This window comes from Salvelinus fontinalis, chromosome 1 (assembly GCF_029448725.1).
Source record: "Salvelinus fontinalis isolate EN_2023a chromosome 1, ASM2944872v1, whole genome shotgun sequence".
Taxonomy (NCBI): Eukaryota; Metazoa; Chordata; class Actinopteri; order Salmoniformes; family Salmonidae; genus Salvelinus; species Salvelinus fontinalis.
In genome coordinates, this window is record NC_074665.1 from 49,167 (window position 1) to 75,000 (window position 25,834).

Consider the following 25,834-nt stretch of genomic DNA (forward strand, 5'->3'; position numbering starts at 1 on the left):
AGTGATGGTATTATACATGTTGTATTGTAGTATTGTAGTGGTGGTATTATACATGTTGTATTGTAGTGGTGGTATTATACATGTTGTATTGTACTGGTGGTATTATACATGTAGTATTGTAGTGGTGGTATTATACATGTTGTATTGTAGTGGTGGTATTATACATGTAGTATTGTAGTGGTGGTGTTATACATGTTGTATTGTAGTGGTGGTATTATACATGTTGTATTGTAGTGGTGGTATTATACATGTTGTATTGTAGTGGTGGTATTATACATGTTGTATTGTAGTGGTGGTATTATACATGTTGTAGTGGTGGTATTATACATGTTGTATTGTAGATATGTAGTGGTGGTATTATACATGTTGTATTGTAGTGGTGGTATTATACATGTTGTATTGTAGTGGTGGTATTATACATGTTGTATTGTAGTGGTGGTATTATACATGTTGTATTGTAGTGGTGGTATTATACATGTTGTATTGTAGTGGTGGTATTATACATGTTGTATTGTAGTGGTGGTATTATACATGTTGTATTGTAGTGGTGGTATTATACATGTTGTATTGTAGTGATGGTATTATACATGTTGTATTGTAGTGGTGGTATTATACCTGTTGTATTGTAGTGGTGGTATTATACATGTTGTATTGTAGTGGTGGTATTATTCATGTTGTATTGTAGAGGTGGTGTTATACATGTTGTATTGTAGATATGTAGTGGTGGTATTATACATGTTGTATTGTAGTGGTGGTTTTATACATGTTGTATTGTAGTGGTGGTATTATACATGTAGATATGTAGTGGTGGTATTATACATGTTGTATTGTAGTGGTGGTATTATACATGTAGTATTGTAGTGGTGGTATTATACATGTTGTATTGTAGTGGTGGTATTGTACATGTTGTATTGTAGTGGTGGTATTATACATGTTGTATTGTAGTGGTGGTATTATACATGTAGTATTGTAGTGGTGGTATTATACATGTTGTATTGTAGATATGTAGTGGTGGTATTATACATGTTGTATTGTAGTGGTGGTATTATACATGTTGTATTGTAGTGGTGGTATTATACATGTTGTATTGTAGTGGTGGTATTATACATGTTGTATTGTAGTGGTGGTATTATACATGTTGTATTGTAATGGTGGTGTTATACATGTTGTATTGTAGTGGTGGTATTATACATGTTGTATTGTAGTGGTGGTATTATACATGTTGTATTGTAATGGTGGTGTTATACATGTTGTATTGTAGTGGTGGTATTATACATGTTGTATTGTAGTGGTGGTATTATACATGTTGTATTGTAGATATGTAGTGGTGGTATTATACATGTTGTATTGTAGTGGTGGTATTATACATGTTGTATTGTAGTGGTGGTGTTATACATGTTGTATTGTAGTGGTGGTATTATACATGTTGTATTGTAGTGGTGGTATTATACATGTTGTATTGTAGTGGTGGTGTTATACATGTTGTATTGTAGTGGTGGTATTATACATGTTGTATTGTAGATATGTAGTGGTGGTATTATACATGTTGTATTGTAGTGGTGGTATTATACATGTTGTATTGTAGTGGTGGTATTATACATGTTGTATTGTAGTGGTGGTATTATACATGTTGTATTGTAGTGGTGGTATTATACATGTTGTATTGTACTGGTGGTATTATACATGTTGTATTGTAGTGGTGGTATTATACATGTTGTATTGTAGTGGTGGTATTATACATGTTGTATTGTAGTGGTGGTATTATACATGTTGTATTGTAGTGGTGGTATTATACATGTTGTATTGTAGTGGTGGTATTATACATGTTGTATTGTAGTGGTGGTATTATACATGTTGTATTGTACTGGTGGTATTATACATGTTGTATTGTAGTGGTGGTATTATACATGTTGTATTGTAGTGGTGGTATTATACATGTTGTATTGTAGTGGTGGTATTATACATGTTGTATTGTAGTGGTGGTATTATACATGTTGTATTGTAGTGGTGGTATTATACATGTTGTATTGTAGTGGTGGTATTATACATGTTGTATTGTAGTGGTGGTATTATACATGTTGTATTGTAGTGGTGGTATTATACATGTTGTATTGTACTGGTGGTATTATACATGTTGTATTGTAGTGGTGGTATTATACATGTTGTATTGTAGTGGTGGTATTATACATGTTGTATTGTAGTGGTGGTATTATACATGTTGTATTGTAGTGGTGGTATTATACATGTTGTATTGTAGTGGTGGTATTATACATGTTGTAGTGGTGGTATTGTACATGTTGTATTGTAGATATGTAGTGTTGGTATTATACATGTTGTATTGTAGTGGTGGTATTATACATGTTGTATTGTAGTGGTGGTATTATACATGTTGTATTGTAGTGGTGGTATTATACATGTTGTATTGTAGTGGTGGTATTATACATGTTGTATTGTAGTGGTGGTATTATACATGTTGTATTGTAGTGGTGGTATTATACATGTTGTATTGTAGTGGTGGTATTGTACATGTTGTATTGTAGTGGTGGTATTATACATGTTGTATTGTAGTGGTGGTATTATACATGTTGTATTGTAGTGGTGGTATTATACATGTTGTATTGTAGTGGTGGTATTATACATGTTGTATTGTAGTGGTGGTATTATACATGTTGTATTGTAGTGGTGGTATTATACATGTTGTATTGTAGTGGTGGTATTATACATGTTGTATTGTAGTGGTGGTATTATACATGTTGTATTGTAGTGGTGGTATTATACATGTTGTATTGTAGTGGTGGTATTATACATGTTGTATTGTAGTGGTGGTATTATACATGTTGTATTGTAGTGATGGTATTATACATGTTGTATTGTAGTATTGTAGTGGTGGTATTATACATGTTGTATTGTAGTGGTGGTATTATACATGTTGTATTGTACTGGTGGTATTATACATGTAGTATTGTAGTGGTGGTATTATACATGTTGTATTGTAGTGGTGGTATTATACATGTTGTATTGTAGTGGTGGTATTATACATGTTGTATTGTAGTGGTGGTATTATACATGTTGTATTGTAGTGGTGGTATTATACATGTTGTATTGTAGTGGTGGTATTATACATGTTGTATTGTAGTGATGGTATTATACATGTTGTATTGTAGTATTGTAGTGGTGGTATTATACATGTTGTATTGTAGTGGTGGTATTATACATGTTGTATTGTACTGGTGGTATTATACATGTAGTATTGTAGTGGTGGTATTATACATGTTGTATTGTAGTGGTGGTATTATACATGTAGTATTGTAGTGGTGGTATTATACATGTTGTATTGTAGTGGTGGTATTATACATGTTGTATTGTAGTGGTGGTATTATACATGTTGTATTGTAGATATGTAGTGGTGGTATTATACATGTTGTATTGTAGTGGTGGTATTACACATGTTGTATTGTAGTGGTGGTAATATACATGTTGTATTGTAGTGGTGGTATTATACATGTTGTATTGTAGTGGTGGTATTATACATGTTGTATTGTAGTGGTGGTATTGTACATGTTGTATTGTAGTGGTGGTATTATACATGTTGTATTGTAGTGGTGGTATTATACATGTTGTATTGTAGTGGTGGTATTATACATGTTGTATTGTAGTGGTGGTATTATACATGTTGTATTGTAGTGGTGGTATTATACATGTTGTATTGTAGTGGTGGTATTATACATGTTGTATTGTAGTGGTGGTATTATACATGTTGTATTGTAGTGATGGTATTATACATGTTGTATTGTAGTATTGTAGTGGTGGTATTATACATGTTGTATTGTAGTGGTGGTATTATACATGTTGTATTGTACTGGTGGTATTATACATGTAGTATTGTAGTGGTGGTATTATACATGTTGTATTGTAGTGGTGGTATTATACATGTAGTATTGTAGTGGTGGTGTTATACATGTTGTATTGTAGTGGTGGTATTATACATGTTGTATTGTAGTGGTGGTATTATACATGTTGTATTGTAGTGGTGGTATTATACATGTTGTATTGTAGTGGTGGTATTATACATGTTGTAGTGGTGGTATTATACATGTTGTATTGTAGATATGTAGTGGTGGTATTATACATGTTGTATTGTAGTGGTGGTATTATACATGTTGTATTGTAGTGGTGGTATTATACATGTTGTATTGTAGTGGTGGTATTATACATGTTGTATTGTAGTGGTGGTATTATACATGTTGTATTGTAGTGGTGGTATTATACATGTTGTATTGTAGTGGTGGTATTATACATGTTGTATTGTAGTGGTGGTATTATACATGTTGTATTGTAGTGATGGTATTATACATGTTGTATTGTAGTGGTGGTATTATACCTGTTGTATTGTAGTGGTGGTATTATACATGTTGTATTGTAGTGGTGGTATTATTCATGTTGTATTGTAGAGGTGGTATTATACATGTTGTATTGTAGATATGTAGTGGTGGTATTATACATGTTGTATTGTAGTGGTGGTATTATACATGTTGTATTGTAGATATGATCAGCAGAGCAGCAGAGCAGGAGAGCAGCAGAGCAAGCAAAGCAGCAGAGCAGCAGAGCTAGCAGAGCAGCAGAGCAGCAGAGCTAGTAGAGCAGCAGAGCAGCAGAGCTAGTAGAGCAGCAGAGCAGCAGAGCAGCAGAGCTAGTAGAGCAGCAGAGCTAGTAGAGCTAGCAGAGCAGCAGAGCTAGTAGAGCAGCAGAGCTAGTAGAGCAGCAGAGCAGCAGAGCAGCAGAGCTAGTAGAGCAGCAGAGCTAGCAGAGCAGCTGAGCAGCAGAGCTAGCAGAGCAGCAGAGCAGCAGAGCAGCAGAGCAGCAGAGCAGCAGACACAAACACTATATCTGGCCTGAGTCACCTCACCCCACCGCAGCAGAGTGTGGGGGGGGGGGGGGGGGGGGGGGAGCGATGGAGAAGACGTAGAAGTTGTATCTGTGCTCTTCAGAATAACAAAGAGCTCCTTTCTGTAGTTCCTTGTGTCTGATGATCATGTGTTATTTCTCTGGCTTCTCCCACACAGATACTGTAATGTAGTGACTTCATAGTCCAGTCTGTTTATATGTTGACCCCGACCCAGCTGGGGTTACCGGAGGGAGAGGAGCCCTTATTTCACAAGATGACATGAAATACCTTAGAGCCAGAGGAGTAAAGTACTTAACTAAAATACTTTCAAGTAATACTTAATAAGTAGTGTTTTGGGGCATCTGTAATTTACTTTACTATTTATATTTTTGACAAATTTAACGTTTCCTTTTACACCAGATTCCTAAAGAAATTATTATATTGTAGTTTTCCCTGACAACCCAAAGTATTCGTTCGATTTTGAATGCTTAGCAGAACAGGAAAATTGTGAATGCACTTATCAAGAGAACACATGGTCATCCCTACTGCCTCTGGTCTGGTGGACTCACTAAACAGAGAACATATGGTCATCCCTACTGCCTCTGGTCTGGTGGACTCACTAAACAGAGAACACATGGTCATCACTACTGCCTCTGGTCTGGTGGACTCACTAAATAGAGAACATATGGTCATCCCTACTGCCTCTGGTCTGGTGGACTCACTAAACAGAGAACATATGGTCATCCCTACTGCCTCTGGTCTGGTGGACTCACTAAACAGAGAACACATGGTCATCCCTACTGCCTCTGGTCTGGTGGACTCACTAAACAGAGAACATATGGTCATCCCTACTGCCTCTGGTCTGGTGGACTCACTAAACAGAGAACATATGGTCATCCCTACTGCCTCTGGTCTGGTGGACTCACTAAACAGAGAACACATGGTCATCCCTACTGCCTCTGGTCTGGTGGACTCACTAAACAGAGAACATATGGTCATCCCTACTGCCTCTGGTCTGGTGGACTCACTAAACAGAGAACACATGGTCATCCCTACTGCCTCTGGTCTGGTGGACTCACTAAACAGAGAACACATGGTCATCACTACTGCCTCTGGTCTGGTGGACTCACTAAACAGAGAACACATGGTCATCCCTACTGCCTCTGGTCTGGTGGACTCACTAAACAGAGAACATATGGTCATCCCTACTGCCTCTGGTCTGGTGGACTCACTAAACAGAGAACACATGGTCATCACTACTGCCTCTGATCTGGTGGACTCACTAAACAGAGAACACATGGTCATCACTACTGCCTCTGGTCTGGTGGACTCACTAAACAGAGAATACATGGTCATCCCTACTGCCTCTGGTCTGGTGGACTCACTAAACAGAGAACATATGGTCATCCCTACTGCCTCTGGTCTGGTGGACTCACTAAACAGAGAACACATGGTCATCACTACTGCCTCTGATCTGGTGGACTCACTAAACAGAGAACACATGGTCATCACTACTGCCTCTGGTCTGGTGGACTCACTAAACAGAGAACACATGGTCATCACTACTGCCTCTGGTCTGGTGGACTCACTAAACAGAGAACACATGGTCATCACTACTGCCTCTGGTCTGGTGGACTCACTAAACAGAGAACACATGGTCATCACTACTGCCTCTGGTCTGGTGGACTCACTAAACAGAGAACATCTCTACTGCCTCTGGTCTGGTGGACTCACTAAACAGAGAACACATGGTCATCACTACTGCCTCTGGTCTGGAGGACTCACTAAACAGAGAACACATGGTCATCACTACTGCCTCTGGTCTGGAGGACTCACTAAACAGAGAACATCTCTACTGCCTCTGGTCTGGTGGACTCACTAAACAGAGAACACATGGTCATCACTACTGCCTCTGGTCTGGTGGACTCACTAAACAGAGAACACATGGTCATCTCTACTGCCTCTGGTCTGGTGGACTCACTAAACAGAGAACACATGGTCATCACTACTGCCTCTGGTCTGGAGGACTCACTAAACAGAGCATACATGGTCATCCCTACTGCCTCTGGTCTGGTGGACTCACTAAACAGAGAACACATTGTCATCCCTACTGCCTCTGATCTGGTGGACTCACTAAACAGAGAACACATGGTCATCACTACTGCCTCTGATCTGGTGGACTCACTAAACAGAGAACACATGGTCATCTCTACTGCCTCTGGTCTGGTGGACTCACTAAACAGAGAACACATGGTCATCACTACTGCCTCTGGTCTGGAGGACTCACTAAACAGAGAACATCCCTACTGCCTCTGGTCTGGTGGACTCACTAAACAGAGAACACATGGTCATCTCTACTGCCTCTGGTCTGGTGGACTCACTAAACAGAGAACACATGGTCATCTCTACTGCCTCTGGTCTGGAGGACTCACTAAACAGAGAACACATGGTCATCACTACTGCCTCTGGTCTGGTGGACTCACTAAACAGAGAACACATGGTCATCACTACTGCCTCTGATCTGGTGGACTCACTAAACAGAGAACACATGGTCATCACTACTGCCTCTGGTCTGGTGGACTCACTAAACAGAGAACACATGGTCATCACTACTGCCTCTGATCTGGTGGACTCACTAAACAGAGAACACATGGTCATCCCTACTGCCTCTGGTCTGGTGGACTCACTAAACAGAGAATACATGGTCATCACTACTGCCTCTGGTCTGGTGGACTCACTAAACAGAGAACACATGGTCATCACTACTGCCTCTGGTCTGGTGGACTCACTAAACAGAAAACACATGGTCATCACTACTGCCTCTGGTCTGGTGGACTCACTAAACAGAGAACATCTCTACTGCCTCTGGTTTGGTGGACTCACTAAACAGAGAACACATGGTCATCCCTACTGCCTCTGATCTGGAGGACTCACTAAACAGAGAACACATGGTCATCCCTACTGCCTCTGGTCTGGTGGACTCACTAAACAGAGAACACATGGTCATCCCTACTGCCTCTGGTCTGGTGGACTCACTAAACAGAGAACACATGGTCATCCCTACTGCCTCTGATCTGGTGGACTCACTAAACAGAGAACACATGGTCATCACTACTGCCTCTGATCTGGTGGACTCACTAAACAGAGAACACATGGTCATCACTACTGCCTCTGATCTGGTGGACTCACTAAACAGAGAACACATGGTCATCCCTACTGCCTCTGGTCTGGTGGACTCACTAAACAGAGAATACCTGGTCATCCCTACTGCCTCTGGTCTGGTGGACTCACTAAACAGAGAACATCCCTACTGCCTCTGATCTGGTGGACTCACTAAACAGAGAACACATGGTCATCTCTACTGCCTCTGGTCTGGTGGACTCACTAAACAGAGAATACATGGTCATCCCTACTGCCTCTGGTCTGGTGGACTCACTAAACAGAGAACATCCCTACTGCCTCTGATCTGGTGGACTCACTAAACAGAGAACACATGGACATCTCTACTGCCTCTGGTCTGGAGGACTCACTAAACAGAGAACACATGGTCATCCCTACTACCTCTGGTCTGGTGGACTCACTAAACAGAGAACACATGGTCATCAATACTGCCTCTGGTCTGGTGGACTCACTAAACAGAGAACACATGGTCATCACTACTGCCTCTGGTCTGGTGGACTCACTAAACAGAGAACACATGGTCATCTCTACTGCCTCTGGTCTGGTGGACTCACTAAACAGAGAACACATGGTCATCACTACTGCCTCTGGTCTGGTGGACTCACTAAACAGAGAACATCCCTACTGCCTCTGGTCTGGTGGACTCACTAAACAGAGAACACATGGTCATCAATACTGCCTCTGGTCTGGTGGACTCACTAAACAGAGAACATCCCTACTGTCTCTGATCTGGTGGACTCACTAAACAGAGAATACATGGTCATCAATACTGCCTCTGGTCTGGTGGACTCACTAAACAGAGAACACATGGTCATCACTACTGCCTCTGGTCTGGTGGACTCACTAAACAGAGAAAACATGGTCATCTCTACTGCCTCTGGTCTGGTGGACTCACTAAACAGAGAACACATGGTCATCACTACTGCCTCTGGTCTGGTGGACTCACTAAACAGAGAATACATGGTCATCAATTCTGCCTCTGGTCTGGTGGACTCACTAAACAGAGAACACATGGTCATCAATACTGCCTCTGGTCTGGTGGACTCACTAAACAGAGAACACATGGTCATCTCTACTGCCTCTGGTCTGGTGGACTCACTAAACAGAGAACACATGGTCATCAATACTGCCTCTGGTCTGGTGGACTCACTAAACAGAGAACACATGGTCATCAATACTGCCTCTGGTCTGGTGGACTCACTAAACAGAGAATACATGGTCATCACTACTGCCTCTGGTCTGGTGGACTCACTAAACAGAGAACACATGGTCATCACTACTGCCTCTGGTCTGGTGGACTCACTAAACAGAGAACACATGGTCATCACTACTGCCTCTGGTCTGGTGGACTCACTAAACAGAGAATACATGGTCATCACTACTGCCTCTGGTCTGGTGGACTCACTAAACAGAGAACACATGGTCATCACTACTGCCTCTGGTCTGGTGGACTCACTAAACAGAGAACATCACTACTGCCTCTGGTCTGGTGGACTCACTAAACAGAGAACACATGGTCATCACTACTGCCTCTGATCTGGAGGACACACTAAACAGAGAATACATGGTCATCACTACTGCCTCTGGTCTGGTGGACTCACTAAACAGAGCACATGGTCATCACTACTGCCTCTGGTCTGGTGGACTCACTAAACAGAGAACACATGGTCATCTCTACTGACTCTGGTCTGGTGGACTCACTAAACAGAGAATACATGGTCATCACTACTGCCTCTGGTCTGGAGGACTCACTAAACAGAGAACACATGGTCATCACTACTGCCTCTGGTCTGGTGGACTCACTAAACAGAGAACACATGGTCATCACTACTGCCTCTGGTCTGGTGGACTCACTAAACAGAGAACACATGGTCATCACTACTGCCTCTGGTCTGGCGGACTCACTAAACAGAGAACACATGGTCATCTCTACTGCCTCGTGTCTGGTGGACTCACTAAACAGAGAATACATGGTCATCACTACTGCCTCTGGTCTGGTGGACTCACTAAACAGAGAACACATGGTCATCCCTACTGCCTCTGATCTGGTGGACTCACTAAACAGAGAACATCCCTGGTCATCACTACTGCCTCTGGTCTGGTGGACTCACTAAACAGAGAACACATGGTCATCACTACTGCCTCTGGTCTGGTGGACTCACTAAACAGAGAACACATGGTCATCTATACTGCTTCTGGTCTGGAGGACTCACTAAACAGAGAACACATGGTCATCTCTACTGCCTCTGGTCTGGCGGACTCACTAAACAGAGAATACATGGTCATCACTACTGCCTCTGGTCTGGAGGACTCACTAAACAGAGAACACATGGTCATCACTACTGCCTCTGGTCTGGTGGACTCACTAAACAGAGAACACATGGTCATCTCTACTGCCTCTGGTCTGGTGGACTCACTAAACAGAGAACACATGGTCATCACTACTGCCTCTGGTTTGGTGGACTCACTAAACAGAGAACATCCCTGGTCATCACTACTGCCTCTGGTCTGGTGGACTCACTAAACAGAGAACACATGGTCATCACTACTGCCTCTGGTCTGGTGGACTCACTAAACAGAGAATACATGGTCATCTCTACTGCCTCTGGTCTGGTGGACTCACTAAACAGAGAACATCCCTGGTCATCCCTACTGCCTCTGGTCTGGTGGACTCACTAAACAGAGAATACATGGTCATCCCTACTGCCTCTGGTCTGGTGGACTCACTAAACAGAGAACACATGGACATCTCTACTGCCTCTGATCTGGTGGACTCACTAAACAGAGAACACATGGTCATCACTACTGCCTCTGATCTGGTGGACTCACTAAACAGAGAACACATGGTTATCCCTACTGCCTCTGGTCTGGTGGACTCACTAAACAGAACACATGGTCATCAATACTGCCTCTGGTCTGGAGGACTCACTAAACAGAGAACATCCCTACTGCCTCTGGTCTGGAGGACTCACTAAACAGAGAATACATGGTCATCCCTACTGCCTCTGGTCTGGAGGACTCACTAAACAGAGAACATCCCTGGTCATCTCTACTACTTCTGGTCTGGTGGACTCACTAAACAGAACACATGGTCATCACTACTGCCTCTGGTCTGGTGGACTCACTAAACAGAGAACACATGGTCATCAATACTGCCTCTGGTCTGGCGGACTCACTAAACAGAGAACACATGGTCATCTCTACTGCCTCTGGTCTGGTGGACTCACTAAACAGAGAACACATGGTCATCTCTACTGCCTCTGGTCTGGTGGACTCACTAAACAGAGAATACATGGTCATCCCTACTGCCTCTGGTCTGGTGGACTCACTAAACAGAGAACACATGGTCATCCCTACTGCCTCTGGTCTGGTGGACTCACTAAACAGAGAACACATGGTCATCAATACTGCCTCTGGTCTGGTGGACTCACTAAACAGAGAACACATGGTCATCTCTACTGCCTCTGGTCTGGAGGACTCACTAAACAGAGAACACATGGTCATCACTACTGCCTCTGGTCTGGTGGACTCACTAAACAGAGAACACATGGTCATCTCTACTGCCTCTGGTCTGGAGGACTCACTAAACAGAGAACACATGGTCATCACTACTGCCTCTGGTCTGGTGGACTCACTAAACAGAGAACATCACTACTGCCTCTGGTCTGGGAGACTCACTAAACAGAGAACACATGGTCATCACTACTGCCTCTGGTCTGGTGGACTCACTAAACAGAGAACACATGGTCATCTATACTGCCTCTGGTCTGGTGGACTCACTAAACAGAGAACATCCCTACTGTCTCTGATCTGGTGGACTCACTAAACAGAGAATACATGGTCATCAATACTGCCTCTGGTCTGGTGGACTCACTAAACAGAGAACACATGGTCATCACTACTGCCTCTGGTCTGGTGGACTCACTAAACAGAGAAAACATGGTCATCTCTACTGCCTCTGGTCTGGTGGACTCACTAAACAGAGAACACATGGTCATCACTACTGCCTCTGGTCTGGTGGACTCACTAAACAGAGAATACATGGTCATCAATACTGCCTCTGGTCTGGCGGACTCACTAAACAGAGAACACATGGTCATCTCTACTGCCTCTGGTCTGGTGGACTCACTAAACAGAGAACACATGGTCATCTCTACTGCCTCTGGTCTGGTGGACTCACTAAACAGAGAATACATGGTCATCCCTACTGCCTCTGGTCTGGTGGACTCACTAAACAGAGAACACATGGTCATCCCTACTGCCTCTGGTCTGGTGGACTCACTAAACAGAGAACACATGGTCATCAATACTGCCTCTGGTCTGGTGGACTCACTAAACAGAGAACACATGGTCATCTCTACTGCCTCTGGTCTGGAGGACTCACTAAACAGAGAACACATGGTCATCACTACTGCCTCTGGTCTGGTGGACTCACTAAACAGAGAACACATGGTCATCTCTACTGCCTCTGGTCTGGAGGACTCACTAAACAGAGAACACATGGTCATCACTACTGCCTCTGGTCTGGTGGACTCACTAAACAGAGAACATCACTACTGCCTCTGGTCTGGGAGACTCACTAAACAGAGAACACATGGTCATCACTACTGCCTCTGGTCTGGTGGACTCACTAAACAGAGAACACATGGTCATCTATACTGCCTCTGGTCTGGTGGACTCACTAAACAGAGAACATCCCTACTGTCTCTGATCTGGTGGACTCACTAAACAGAGAATACATGGTCATCAATACTGCCTCTGGTCTGGTGGACTCACTAAACAGAGAACACATGGTCATCACTACTGCCTCTGGTCTGGTGGACTCACTAAACAGAGAAAACATGGTCATCTCTACTGCCTCTGGTCTGGTGGACTCACTAAACAGAGAACACATGGTCATCACTACTGCCTCTGGTCTGGTGGACTCACTAAACAGAGAATACATGGTCATCAATTCTGCCTCTGGTCTGGTGGACTCACTAAACAGAGAACACATGGTCATCAATACTGCCTCTGGTCTGGTGGACTCACTAAACAGAGAACACATGGTCATCTCTACTGCCTCTGGTCTGGTGGACTCACTAAACAGAGAACACATGGTCATCAATACTGCCTCTGGTCTGGTGGACTCACTAAACAGAGAACACATGGTCATCAATACTGCCTCTGGTCTGGTGGACTCACTAAACAGAGAATACATGGTCATCACTACTGCCTCTGGTCTGGTGGACTCACTAAACAGAGAACACATGGTCATCCCTACTGCCTCTGGTCTGGTGGACTCACTAAACAGAGAACACATGGTCATCACTACTGCCTCTGGTCTGGTGGACTCACTAAACAGAGAATACATGGTCATCACTACTGCCTCTGGTCTGGTGGACTCACTAAACAGAGAACACATGGTCATCACTACTGCCTCTGGTCTGGTGGACTCACTAAACAGAGAACATCACTACTGCCTCTGGTCTGGTGGACTCACTAAACAGAGAACACATGGTCATCACTACTGCCTCTGATCTGGAGGACACACTAAACAGAGAATACATGGTCATCACTACTGCCTCTGGTCTGGTGGACTCACTAAACAGAGCACATGGTCATCACTACTGCCTCTGGTCTGGAGGACTCACTAAACAGAGAACACATGGTCATCACTACTGCCTCTGGTCTGGTGGACTCACTAAACAGAGAACACATGGTCATCACTACTGCCTCTGGTCTGGTGGACTCACTAAACAGAGAACACATGGTCATCACTACTGCCTCTGGTCTGGCGGACTCACTAAACAGAGAACACATGGTCATCTCTACTGCCTCGTGTCTGGTGGACTCACTAAACAGAGAATACATGGTCATCACTACTGCCTCTGGTCTGGTGGACTCACTAAACAGAGAACACATGGTCATCCCTACTGCCTCTGATCTGGTGGACTCACTAAACAGAGAACATCCCTGGTCATCACTACTGCCTCTGGTCTGGTGGACTCACTAAACAGAGAACACATGGTCATCACTACTGCCTCTGGTCTGGTGGACTCACTAAACAGAGAACACATGGTCATCTATACTGCTTCTGGTCTGGAGGACTCACTAAACAGAGAACACATGGTCATCTCTACTGCCTCTGGTCTGGCGGACTCACTAAACAGAGAATACATGGTCATCACTACTGCCTCTGGTCTGGAGGACTCACTAAACAGAGAACACATGGTCATCACTACTTTCTCTGGTCTGGTGGACTCACTAAACAGAGAACACATGGTCATCTCTACTGCCTCTGGTCTGGTGGACTCACTAAACAGAGAACACATGGTCATCACTACTGCCTCTGGTTTGGTGGACTCACTAAACAGAGAACATCCCTGGTCATCACTACTGCCTCTGGTCTGGTGGACTCACTAAACAGAGAACACATGGTCATCACTACTGCCTCTGGTCTGGTGGACTCACTAAACAGAGAATACATGGTCATCTCTACTGCCTCTGGTCTGGTGGACTCACTAAACAGAGAACATCCCTGGTCATCCCTACTGCCTCTGGTCTGGTGGACTCACTAAACAGAGAATACATGGTCATCCCTACTGCCTCTGGTCTGGTGGACTCACTAAACAGAGAACACATGGACATCTCTACTGCCTCTGATCTGGTGGACTCACTAAACAGAGAACACATGGTCATCACTACTGCCTCTGATCTGGTGGACTCACTAAACAGAGAACACATGGTTATCCCTACTGCCTCTGGTCTGGTGGACTCACTAAACAGAACACATGGTCATCAATACTGCCTCTGGTCTGGAGGACTCACTAAACAGAGAATACATGGTCATCACTACTGCCTCTGGTCTGGAGGACTCACTAAACAGAGAACACATGGTCATCACTACTGCCTCTGGTCTGGTGGACTCACTAAACAGAGAACACATGGTCATCTCTACTGCCTCTGGTCTGGTGGACTCACTAAACAGAGAACACATGGTCATCACTACTGCCTCTGGTTTGGTGGACTCACTAAACAGAGAACATCCCTGGTCATCACTACTGCCTCTGGTCTGGTGGACTCACTAAACAGAGAACACATGGTCATCACTACTGCCTCTGGTCTGGTGGACTCACTAAACAGAGAATACATGGTCATCTCTACTGCCTCTGGTCTGGTGGACTCACTAAACAGAGAACATCCCTGGTCATCCCTACTGCCTCTGGTCTGGTGGACTCACTAAACAGAGAATACATGGTCATCCCTACTGCCTCTGGTCTGGTGGACTCACTAAACAGAGAACACATGGACATCTCTACTGCCTCTGATCTGGTGGACTCACTAAACAGAGAACACATGGTCATCACTACTGCCTCTGATCTGGTGGACTCACTAAACAGAGAACACATGGTTATCCCTACTGCCTCTGGTCTGGTGGACTCACTAAACAGAACACATGGTCATCAATACTGCCTCTGGTCTGGAGGACTCACTAAACAGAGAACATCCCTACTGCCTCTGGTCTGGAGGACTCACTAAACAGAGAATACATGGTCATCCCTACTGCCTCTGGTCTGGAGGACTCACTAAACAGAGAACATCCCTGGTCATCTCTACTACTTCTGGTCTGGTGGACTCACTAAACAGAACACATGGTCATCACTACTGCCTCTGGTCTGGTGGACTCACTAAACAGAGAACACATGGTCATCAATACTGCCTCTGGTCTGGCGGACTCACTAAACAGAGAACACATGGTCATCTCTACTGCCTCTGGTCTGGTGGACTCACTAAACAGAGAACACATGGTCATCTCTACTGCCTCTGGTCTGGTGGACTCACTAAACAGAGAATACATGGTCATCCCTACTGCCTCTGGTCTGGTGGACTCACTAAACAGAGAACACATGGTCATCCCTACTGCCTCTGGTCTGGTGGACTCACTAAACAGAGAACACATGGTCATCAATACTGCCTCTGGTCTGGTGGACTCACTAAACAGAGAACACATGGTCATCTCTACTGCCTCTGGTCTGGAGGACTCACTAAACAGAGAACACATGGTCATCACTACTGCCTCTGGTCTGGTGGACTCACTAAACAGAGAACACATGGTCATCTCTACTGCCTCTGGTCTGGAGGACTCACTAAACAGAGAACACATGGTCATCACTACTGCCTCTGGTCTGGTGGACTCACTAAACAGAGAACATCACTACTGCCTCTGGTCTGGGAGACTCACTAAACAGAGAACACATGGTCATCACTACTGCCTCTGGTCTGGTGGACTCACTAAACAGAGAACACATGGTCATCTATACTGCCTCTGGTCTGGTGGACTCACTAAACAGAGAACACATGGTCATCACTACTGCCTCTGGTCTGGTGGACTCACTAAACAGAACACATGGTCATCAATACTGCCTCTGGTCTGGTGGACTCACTAAACAGAGAACACATGGTCATCCCTACTGCCTCTGGTCTGGTGGACTCACTAAACAGAGAACACATGGTCATCCCTACTGCCTCTGATCTGGTGGACTCACTAAACAGAGAATACATGGTCATCACTACTGCCTCTGGTCTGGAGGACTCACTAAACAGAGAACACATGGTCATCACTACTGCCTCTGGTCTGGTGGACTCACTAAACAGAGAATACATGGTCATCTCTACTGCCTCTGGTCTGGTGGACTCACTAAACAGAGAACATCCCTGGTCATCCCTACTGCCTCTGGTCTGGTGGACTCACTAAACAGAGAATACATGGTCATCCCTACTGCCTCTGGTCTGGTGGACTCACTAAACAGAGAACACATGGACATCTCTACTGCCTCTGATCTGGTGGACTCACTAAACAGAGAACACATGGTCATCACTACTGCCTCTGATCTGGTGGACTCACTAAACAGAGAACACATGGTTATCCCTACTGCCTCTGGTCTGGTGGACTCACTAAACAGAACACATGGTCATCAATACTGCCTCTGGTCTGGAGGACTCACTAAACAGAGAACATCCCTACTGCCTCTGGTCTGGAGGACTCACTAAACAGAGAATACATGGTCATCCCTACTGCCTCTGGTCTGGAGGACTCACTAAACAGAGAACATCCCTGGTCATCTCTACTACTTCTGGTCTGGTGGACTCACTAAACAGAACACATGGTCATCACTACTGCCTCTGGTCTGGTGGACTCACTAAACAGAGAACACATGGTCATCACTACTTCCTCTGATCTGGTGGACTCACTAAACAGAGAACACATGGTCATCAATACTGCCTCTGGTCTGGTGGACTCACTAAACAGAGAATACATGGTCATCCCTACTGCCTCTGGTCTGGTGGACTCACTAAACAGAGAACACATGGTCATCCCTACTGCCTCTGGTCTGGTGGACTCACTAAACAGAGAACACATGGTCATCAATACTGCCTCTGGTCTGGTGGACTCACTAAACAGAGAACACATGGTCATCTCTACTGCCTCTGGTCTGGAGGACTCACTAAACAGAGAACACATGATCATCACTACTGCCTCTGGTCTGGTGGACTCACTAAACAGAGAACACATGGTCATCTCTACTGCCTCTGGTCTGGAGGACTCACTAAACAGAGAACACATGGTCATCACTACTGCCTCTGGTCTGGTGGACTCACTAAACAGAGAACATCACTACTGCCTCTGGTCTGGTGGACTCACTAAACAGAGAACACATGGTCATCACTACTGCCTCTGGTCTGGTGGACTCACTAAACAGAGAACACATGGTCATCTATACTGCCTCTGGTCTGGTGGACTCACTAAACAGAGAACACATGGTCATCACTACTGCCTCTGGTCTGGTGGACTCACTAAACAGAACACATGGTCATCAATACTGCCTCTGGTCTGGTGGACTCACTAAACAGAGAACACATGGTCATCCCTACTGCCTCTGGTCTGGTGGACTCACTAAACAGAGAACACATGGTCATCCCTACTGCCTCTGATCTGGTGGACTCACTAAACAGAGAATACATGGTCATCACTACTGCCTCTGGTCTGGTGGACTCACTAAACAGAGAACACATGGTCATCTCTACTGCCTCTGGTCTGGTGGACTCACTAAACAGAGAACATCCCTACTGCCTCTGGTCTGGTGGACTCACTAAACAGAGAATACATGGTCATCACTATTGCCTCTGGTCTGGAGGACTCACTAAACAGAGAACACATGGTCATCCCTACTGCCTCTGGTCTGGTGGACTCACTAAACAGAGAACACATGGTCACCACTACTGCCTCTGGTCTGGTGGACTCACTAAACAGAACACATGGTCATCACTACTGCCTCTGGTCTGGTGGACTCACTAAACAGAATACATGGTCATCACTACTGCCTCTGGTCTGGTGGACTCACTAAACAGAATACATGGTCATCCCTACTGCCTCTGGTCTGGAGGACTCACTAAACAGAGAACACATGGTCATCTCTACTGCCTCTGGTCTGGAGGACTCACTAAACAGAGAACATCACTACTGCCTCTGGTCTGGTGGACTCACTAAACAGAACACATGGTCATCCCTACTGCCTCTGGTCTGGTGGACTCACTAAACAGAGAACACATGGTCAACTCTACTGCCTCTGGTCTGGAGGACTCACTAAACAGAGAATACATGGTCATCACTACTGCCTCTGGTCTGGAGGACTCACTAAACAGAGAACACATGGTCATCTCTACTCCCTCTGGTCTGGTGGACTCACTAAACAGAACACATGGTCATCACTACTGCCTCTGGTCTGGTGGACTCACTAAACAGAGAACATCCCTGGTCATCACTACTGCCTCTGGTCTGGTGGACTCACTAAACAGAGAACACATGGTCATCCCTACTGCCTCTGGTCTGGTGGACTCACTAAACAGAGAACACATGGTCATCACTACTGCCTCTGGTCTGGTGGACTCACTATACAGAGAACACATGGTCATCCCTACTGCCTCTGGTCTGGTGGACTCACTAAACAGAGAATACATGGTCATCACTACTGCCTCTGGTCTGGTGGACTCACTAAACAGAGAACACATGGTCATCACTACTGCCTCTGGTCTGGAGGACTCACTAAACAGAGAACACATGGTCATCCCTACTGCCTCTGGTCTGGCGGACTCACTAAACAGAGAATACATGGTCATCTATACTGCCTCTGGTCTGGTGGACTCACTAAACAGAGAACACATGGTCATCTCTACTGCCTCTGGTCTGGTGGACTCACTAAACAGAGAACACATGGTCATCACTACTGCCTCTGGTCTGGTGGACTCACTAAACAGAGAATACATGGTCATCACTACTGCCTCTGGTCTGGTGGACTCACTAAACAGAGAATACATGGTCATCACTACTGCCTCTGGTCTGGTGGACTCACTAAACAGAGAACATCTCTGGCTATCTGTAAATTATGTCTGAGTGTTGGAGTGTTCCCCTGGCTATCTGTAAATAATGTCTGAGTGTTGGAGTGTTCCCCTGGCTATCTGTAATGATGTCTGAGTGTTGGAGTGTCCCCCTGACTATCTGTAAATGATGTCTGAGTGTTGTAGTGTGCCCCTGGCTATCTGTAATGATGTCTGAGTGTTGGAGTGTTCCCCTGGCTATCTGTAATGATATCTGAGTGTTGGAGTGTTCCCCTGGCTATCTGTAAATGATGTCTGAGTGTTGAAGTGTGCCCCTGGCTATCTGTAATGATGTCTGAGTGTTGGAGTGTCCCCCTGACTATCTGTAAATGATGTCTGAGTGTTGGAGTGTTCCCCTGGCTATCTGTAAATAATGTCTCAGTGTTAGAGGAGCCCTTGGCTATCTGTAAATAATGTCTGAGTGTTAGAGGAGCCCTTGGCTATCTGTAAATAATGTCTGAGTGTTAGAGGAGCCCTTGGCTATCTGTAAATAATGTCTGAGTGTTGGAGCCCCTGGCTATCTGTAATGATGTCTGAGTGTTGGAGCCCCTGGCTATCTGTAAATAATGTCTGTGTGTTGAAGTGTTCCCCTGGCTATCTGTAATGATGTCTGAGTGTTGGAGCCCCTGGCTATCTGTAATGATGTCTGAGTGTTGGAGTGTTCCCCTGGCTATCTGTAATAATGTCTGAGTGTTGGAGTGTTCCCCTGGCTATCTGTAAATGATGTCTGATTGTTGGAGTGTGTCTATGGCTATCTGTAATGATGTCTGAGTGTTGGACTGTTCCCCTGGCTATCTGTAATGATGTCTGAGTGTTGGAGTGTTCCCCTGGCTATCTGTAATGATGTCTGAGTGTTGGAGTGTTCCCCTGGCTATCTGTAATGATGTCTGAGTGTTGGAGTGTTCCCCTAGCTTTCTGTAATGATGTCTGAGTGTTGGAGTGTTCCCCTGGCTATCTGTAATGATGTCTGAGTGTTGGAGTGTTCCCCTGGCTATCTGTAATGATGTCTGAGTGTTGGAGTGTTCCCCTGGCTATCTGTAATGATGTCTGAGTGTTGGAGTGTGCCCCTGGCTATCTGTAAATGATGTCTGAGTGTTGGAGTGTTCCCCTGGCTATCTGTAAATAATGTCTGAGTGTTGGAGTGTTCCCCTGGCTATCTGTAAATAATGTCTGAGTGTTGGAGTGTTCCCCTGGCTATCTGTAATGATGTCTGAGTGTTGGAGTGTTCCCCTGGCTATCTGTAATGATGTCTGAGTGTTGGAGTGTTCCCCTGGCTATCTGTAATGATGTCTGAGTGTTGGAGTGTTCCCCTGGCTATCTGTAAATGATGTCTGAGTGTTGGAGTGTTCCCCTGGTTATCTGTAAATAATGTCTGAGTGTTGGAGTGTTCCCCTGGCTATCTGTAAATAATGTCTGAGTTTTGGAGTGTTCCCCTGGCTATCTGTAATGATGTCTGAGTGTTGGAGTGTTCCCCTGGCTATCTGTAATGATGTCTGAGTGTTGGAGTGTTCCCCTGGCTATCTGTAAATGATGTCTGAGTGTTGGAGTGTTCCCCTGGCTATCTGTAAATAATGTCTGAGTGTTGGAGTGTTCCCCTGGCTATCTGTAAATAATGTCTGAGTTTTGGAGTGTTCCCCTGGCTATCTGTAATGATGTCGGAGTGTTGGAGTGTTCCCCTGGCTCTCTGTAATGATGTCGGAGTGTTGGAGTGTTCCCCTGGCTATCTGTAAATAATGTCTGAGTTTTGGAGTGTTCCCCTGGCTATCTGTAAATAATGTCTGAGTGTTGGAGTGTTCCCCTGGCTATCTGTAATGATGTCTGAGTGTTGGAGTGTTCCCCTGGCTATCTGTAATGATGTCTGAGTGTTGGAGTGTTCCCCTGGCTATCTGTAATGATGTCTGAGTGTTGGAGTGTTCCCCTGGCTATCTGTAAATGATGTCTGAGTGTTGGAGTGTTCCCCTGGTTATCTGTAAATAATGTCTGAGTGTTGGAGTGTTCCCCTGGCTATCTGTAAATAATGTCTGAGTTTTGGAGTGTTCCCCTGGCTATCTGTAATGATGTCTGAGTGTTGGAGTGTTCCCCTGGCTATCTGTAATGATGTCTGAGTGTTGGAGTGTTCCCCTGGCTATCTGTAAATGATGTCTGAGTGTTGGAGTGTTCCCCTGGCTATCTGTAAATAATGTCTGAGTGTTGGAGTGTTCCCCTGGCTATCTGTAAATAATGTCTGAGTTTTGGAGTGTTCCCCTGGCTATCTGTAATGATGTCTGAGTGTTGGAGTGTGTCCCTGGCTATCTGTAATGATGTCTGAGTGTTGGAGTGTTCCCCTGGCTCTCTGTAATGATGTCGGAGTGTTGGAGTGTTCCCCTGGCTATCTGTAAATAATGTCTGAGTTTTGGAGTGTTCCCCTGGCTATCTGTAAATAATGTCTGTAAATGTTAAAAACAAGGAAATGGTGCCGTCTGTTTTGCTTAATATATTACATTTGAAAGGAATTATATACTTTATATATAATGCCATTTGTTTTCAGGCAAAGAACAGATATAACTGGAATAAGGAATTATACTTTTACTTTTGATATTGATCTGGTGGAGACTGTTCTCTCTGACTGAATGGTCTCTAAGGAGAGAGAGAGAGAGAGAGAGAGAGAGAGAGAGAGGGAGAGAGAGAGAGAGAGAGAGAGAGAGAGAGAGAGAGAGAGAGAGAGAGAGAGAGAGAGAGAGAGAGAGAGACAGAGAGAGAGAGAGAGAGAGAGAGAGAGAGAGAGAGAGAGAGAGAGAGAGAGAGAGAGAGAGACAGAGAGAGACGGAGAGAGAGACGGAGAGAGACGGAGAGAGAGAGAGAGAGAGAGACGGAGAGAGAGAGAGACGGAGAGAGAGAGAGACGGAGAGAGAGAGAGACGGAGAGAGAGAGAGACGGAGAGAGAGAGAGACGGAGAGAGAGAGAGACGGAGAGAGAGACGGAGAGAGAGACGGAGAGAGACGGAGAAAGAGAGAGACGGAGAGAGAGAGAGAGAGAGACGGAGAGAGAGAGAGAGACGGAGAGAGAGAGAGAGACGGAGAGAGAGAGAGAGACGGAGAGAGAGAGAGAGAGACGGAGAGAGAGAGAGAGAGACGGAGAGAGAGAGACGGAGAGAGGAGAGAGGAGAGAGAGAGAGGGGGAAATGGAAAAAGAAGGAGCGAGACCTCATTACTACAGTGAGGAATTAGGTCTCCCTCTCTCTCCCAGCCTTTCTCTCCCTCCCTCTATCCCTCCCTCTCTCCCTCCATGTTGGTTTTTCTCCCTGTTATCTATCAGACAAGGGTACAGAGGTTTCTTCTGGTACTAAAATAATCCAGTGACATCGTGGCCTGATTAAAGCCTGAGCCTGATATTAATATATACTTTGATGTCACTGTAAAATATATGAATATGCTGTCAGGACAGTGAAAAAGGACTGTCCAGCATGCGCAGATTAGAGCTCTACAGATTGGGTTTGGACTCAGCGGGGCATCTCCCTGTCAGAGATGTAGAGAACTGAGCAGTCCTCTAAAAGCTGCCTCTTAGCGAGTCATTCAGACCTCCACTAACATACAGAACCCAGCTCTCTCTTCCTCTCTGACATGTGGTGCTCTCACAGATCTAATAAAAGCTGATTGTTGTCACGGACCACGATCACACCACAAACACACAGACAACTCTATGATTCAAAAAGGGTTCACATCTCACATGGGAGTAGCTTCTGCCCGTAAGTCATGTTTTACCCTACTTTAGCCTGTCCTGTGTGACGTTGCCACAGCTACAAGTGACCACAATTAACTGACCGCAGATGAAGTCATTCATAACTCAGGAGCTTCGATCACAGCGTTATACTCTGAGGAAGTGTCATGAAGCTGATACCAAGTGATCCTCAGTGGTATCATCCCCAGCCAGGTCATACAGGGTCAATCCAACCTGTTTCATCCCCAGCCAGGTCATACAGGGTCCCTCCAACCTGTTTCATCCCCAGCCAGGTCATACAGGGTCACTCCAACCTGTTTCATCCCCAGCCAGGTCATACAGGGTCCCTCCAACCTGTTTCATCCCCAGCCAGGTCATACAGGGTCACTCCAACCTGTTTCATCCCCAGCCAGGTCATACCGGGTCACTCCAACCTGTTTCATCCCCAGCCAGGTCATACCGGGTCACTCCAACCTGTTTCATCCCCAGCCAGGTCATACCGGGTCACTCCAACCTGTTTCATCCCCAGCCAGGTCATAAAGGGTCACTCCAACCTGTTTCATCCCCAGCCAGGTCATACAGGGTCACTCCAACCTGTTTCATCCCCAGAAAGGTCATACAGGGTCACTCCAACCTGTTTCATTCCCAGCCAGGTCATAAAGGGTCACTCCAACCTGTTTCATCCCCAGCCAGGTCATACCGGGTCACTCCAACCTGTTTCATCCCCAGCCAGGTCATACAGGGTCACTCCAACCTGTTTCATCCCCAGCCAGGTCATACAGGGTCACTCCAACCTGTTTCATCCCCAGCCAGGTCATACAGGGTCACTCCAACCTGTTTCATCCCCAGCCAGGTCATACAGGGTCAGTCCAACCTGTTTCATCCCCAGCCAGGTCATACAGGGTCACTCCAACCTGTTTCATCCCCAGCCAGGTCATACAGGGTCACTCCAACCTGTTTCATCCCCAGCCAGGTCATAAAGGGTCACTCCAACCTGTTTCATCCCCAGCCAGGTCATAAAGGGTCACTCCAACCTGTTTCATCCCCAGCCAGGTCATACAGGGTCAATCCAACCTGTTTCATCCCCAGCCAGGTCATAAAGGGTCACTCCAACCTGTTTCATCCCCAGCCAGGTCATACAGGGTCACTCCAACCTGTTTCTTCCCCAGCCTGGTCATACAGGGTCACTCCAACCTGTTTCATCCCCAGCCAGGTCATACAGGGTCACTCCAACCTGTTTCATCCCCAGCCAGGTCATACAGGGTCACTCCAACCTGTTTCATCCCCAGCCAGGTCATAAAGGGTCACTCCAACCTGTTTCATCCCCAGCCAGGTCATAAAGGGTCACTCCAACCTGTTTCATCCCCAGCCAGGTCATAAAGGGTCCCTCCAACCTGTTTCATCCCCAGCCAGGTCATAAAGGGTCCCTCCAACCTGTTTCATCCCCAGCCAGGTCATAAAGGGTCACTCCAACCTGTTTCATCCCCAGCCAGGTCATAAAGGGTCCCTCCAACCTGTTTCATCCCCAGCCAGGTCATAAAGGGTCCCTCCAACCTGTTTCATCCCCAGCCAGGTCATAAAGGGTCACTCCAACCTGTTTCATCCCCAGCCAGGTCATAAAGGGTCCCTCCAACCTGTTTCATCCCCAGCCAGGTCATACAGGGTCACTCCAACCTGTAATGCCCCCCCCCCCCCCTCTCCTTCTCAGTAACCAGTCAGAGTGAAGGCTGTTCCAGTGTAATGTCCCCCCCCTCTCCTTCTCAGTAACCAGTCAGAGTGAAGGCTGCTCCAGTGTAATGTCCCCCCCCCTCTCCTTATCAGTAACCAGTCAGAGTGAAGGCTGCTCCAGTGTAATGTCCCCCCCCCTCTCCTTCTCAGTAACCAGTCAGAGTGAAGGCTGCTCCAGTGTAATGCCCCCCCCCCCCTCTCCTTCTCAGTAACCAGTCAGAGTGAAGGCTGCTCCAGTGTAATGCCCCCCCCCCTCAGTAACCAGTCAGAGTGAAGGCTGCTCCAGTGTAATGTCCCCCCCCCCCTCTCCTCCTCAGTAACCAATCAGAGTGAAGGCTGCTCCAGTGTAATGCCCCCCCCCCCCCCTCCTCTCATTCTCAGTAACCAATCAGAGTGAAGGCTGCTCCAGTGTAATGTCCCCCCCCCCCTCTCCTTCTCAGTAACCAATCAGAGTGAAGGCTGCTCCAGTGTAATGCCCCACCCCCCCTCTCTCCTTCTCAGTAACCAATCAGAGTGAAGGCTGCTCCAGTGTAATGCCCCCCCCCCCCCCTCCTTCTCAGTAACCAATCAGAGTGAAGGCTGCTCCAGTGTAATGTTCCCCCCCCCCCTCCTTCTCAGTAACCAATCAGAGTGAAGGCTGCTCCAGTGTAATGCCCCACCCCCCCTCTCTCCTTCTCAGTAACCAATCAGAGTGAAGGCTGCTCCAGTGTAATGTTCCCCCCCCCCCCTCCTTCTCAGTAACCAGTCAGAGTGAAGGCTGCTCCAGTGTAATGTCCCCCCCCCCTCTCCTCCTCAGTAACCAGTCAGAGTGAAGGCTGCTCCAGTGTAATGTCCCCCCCCCTCTCTCCTTCTCAGTAACCAATCAGAGGGAAGGCTGCTCCAGTGTAATGCCCCCCCCCCCCCCCTCCTTCTCAGTAACCAATCAGA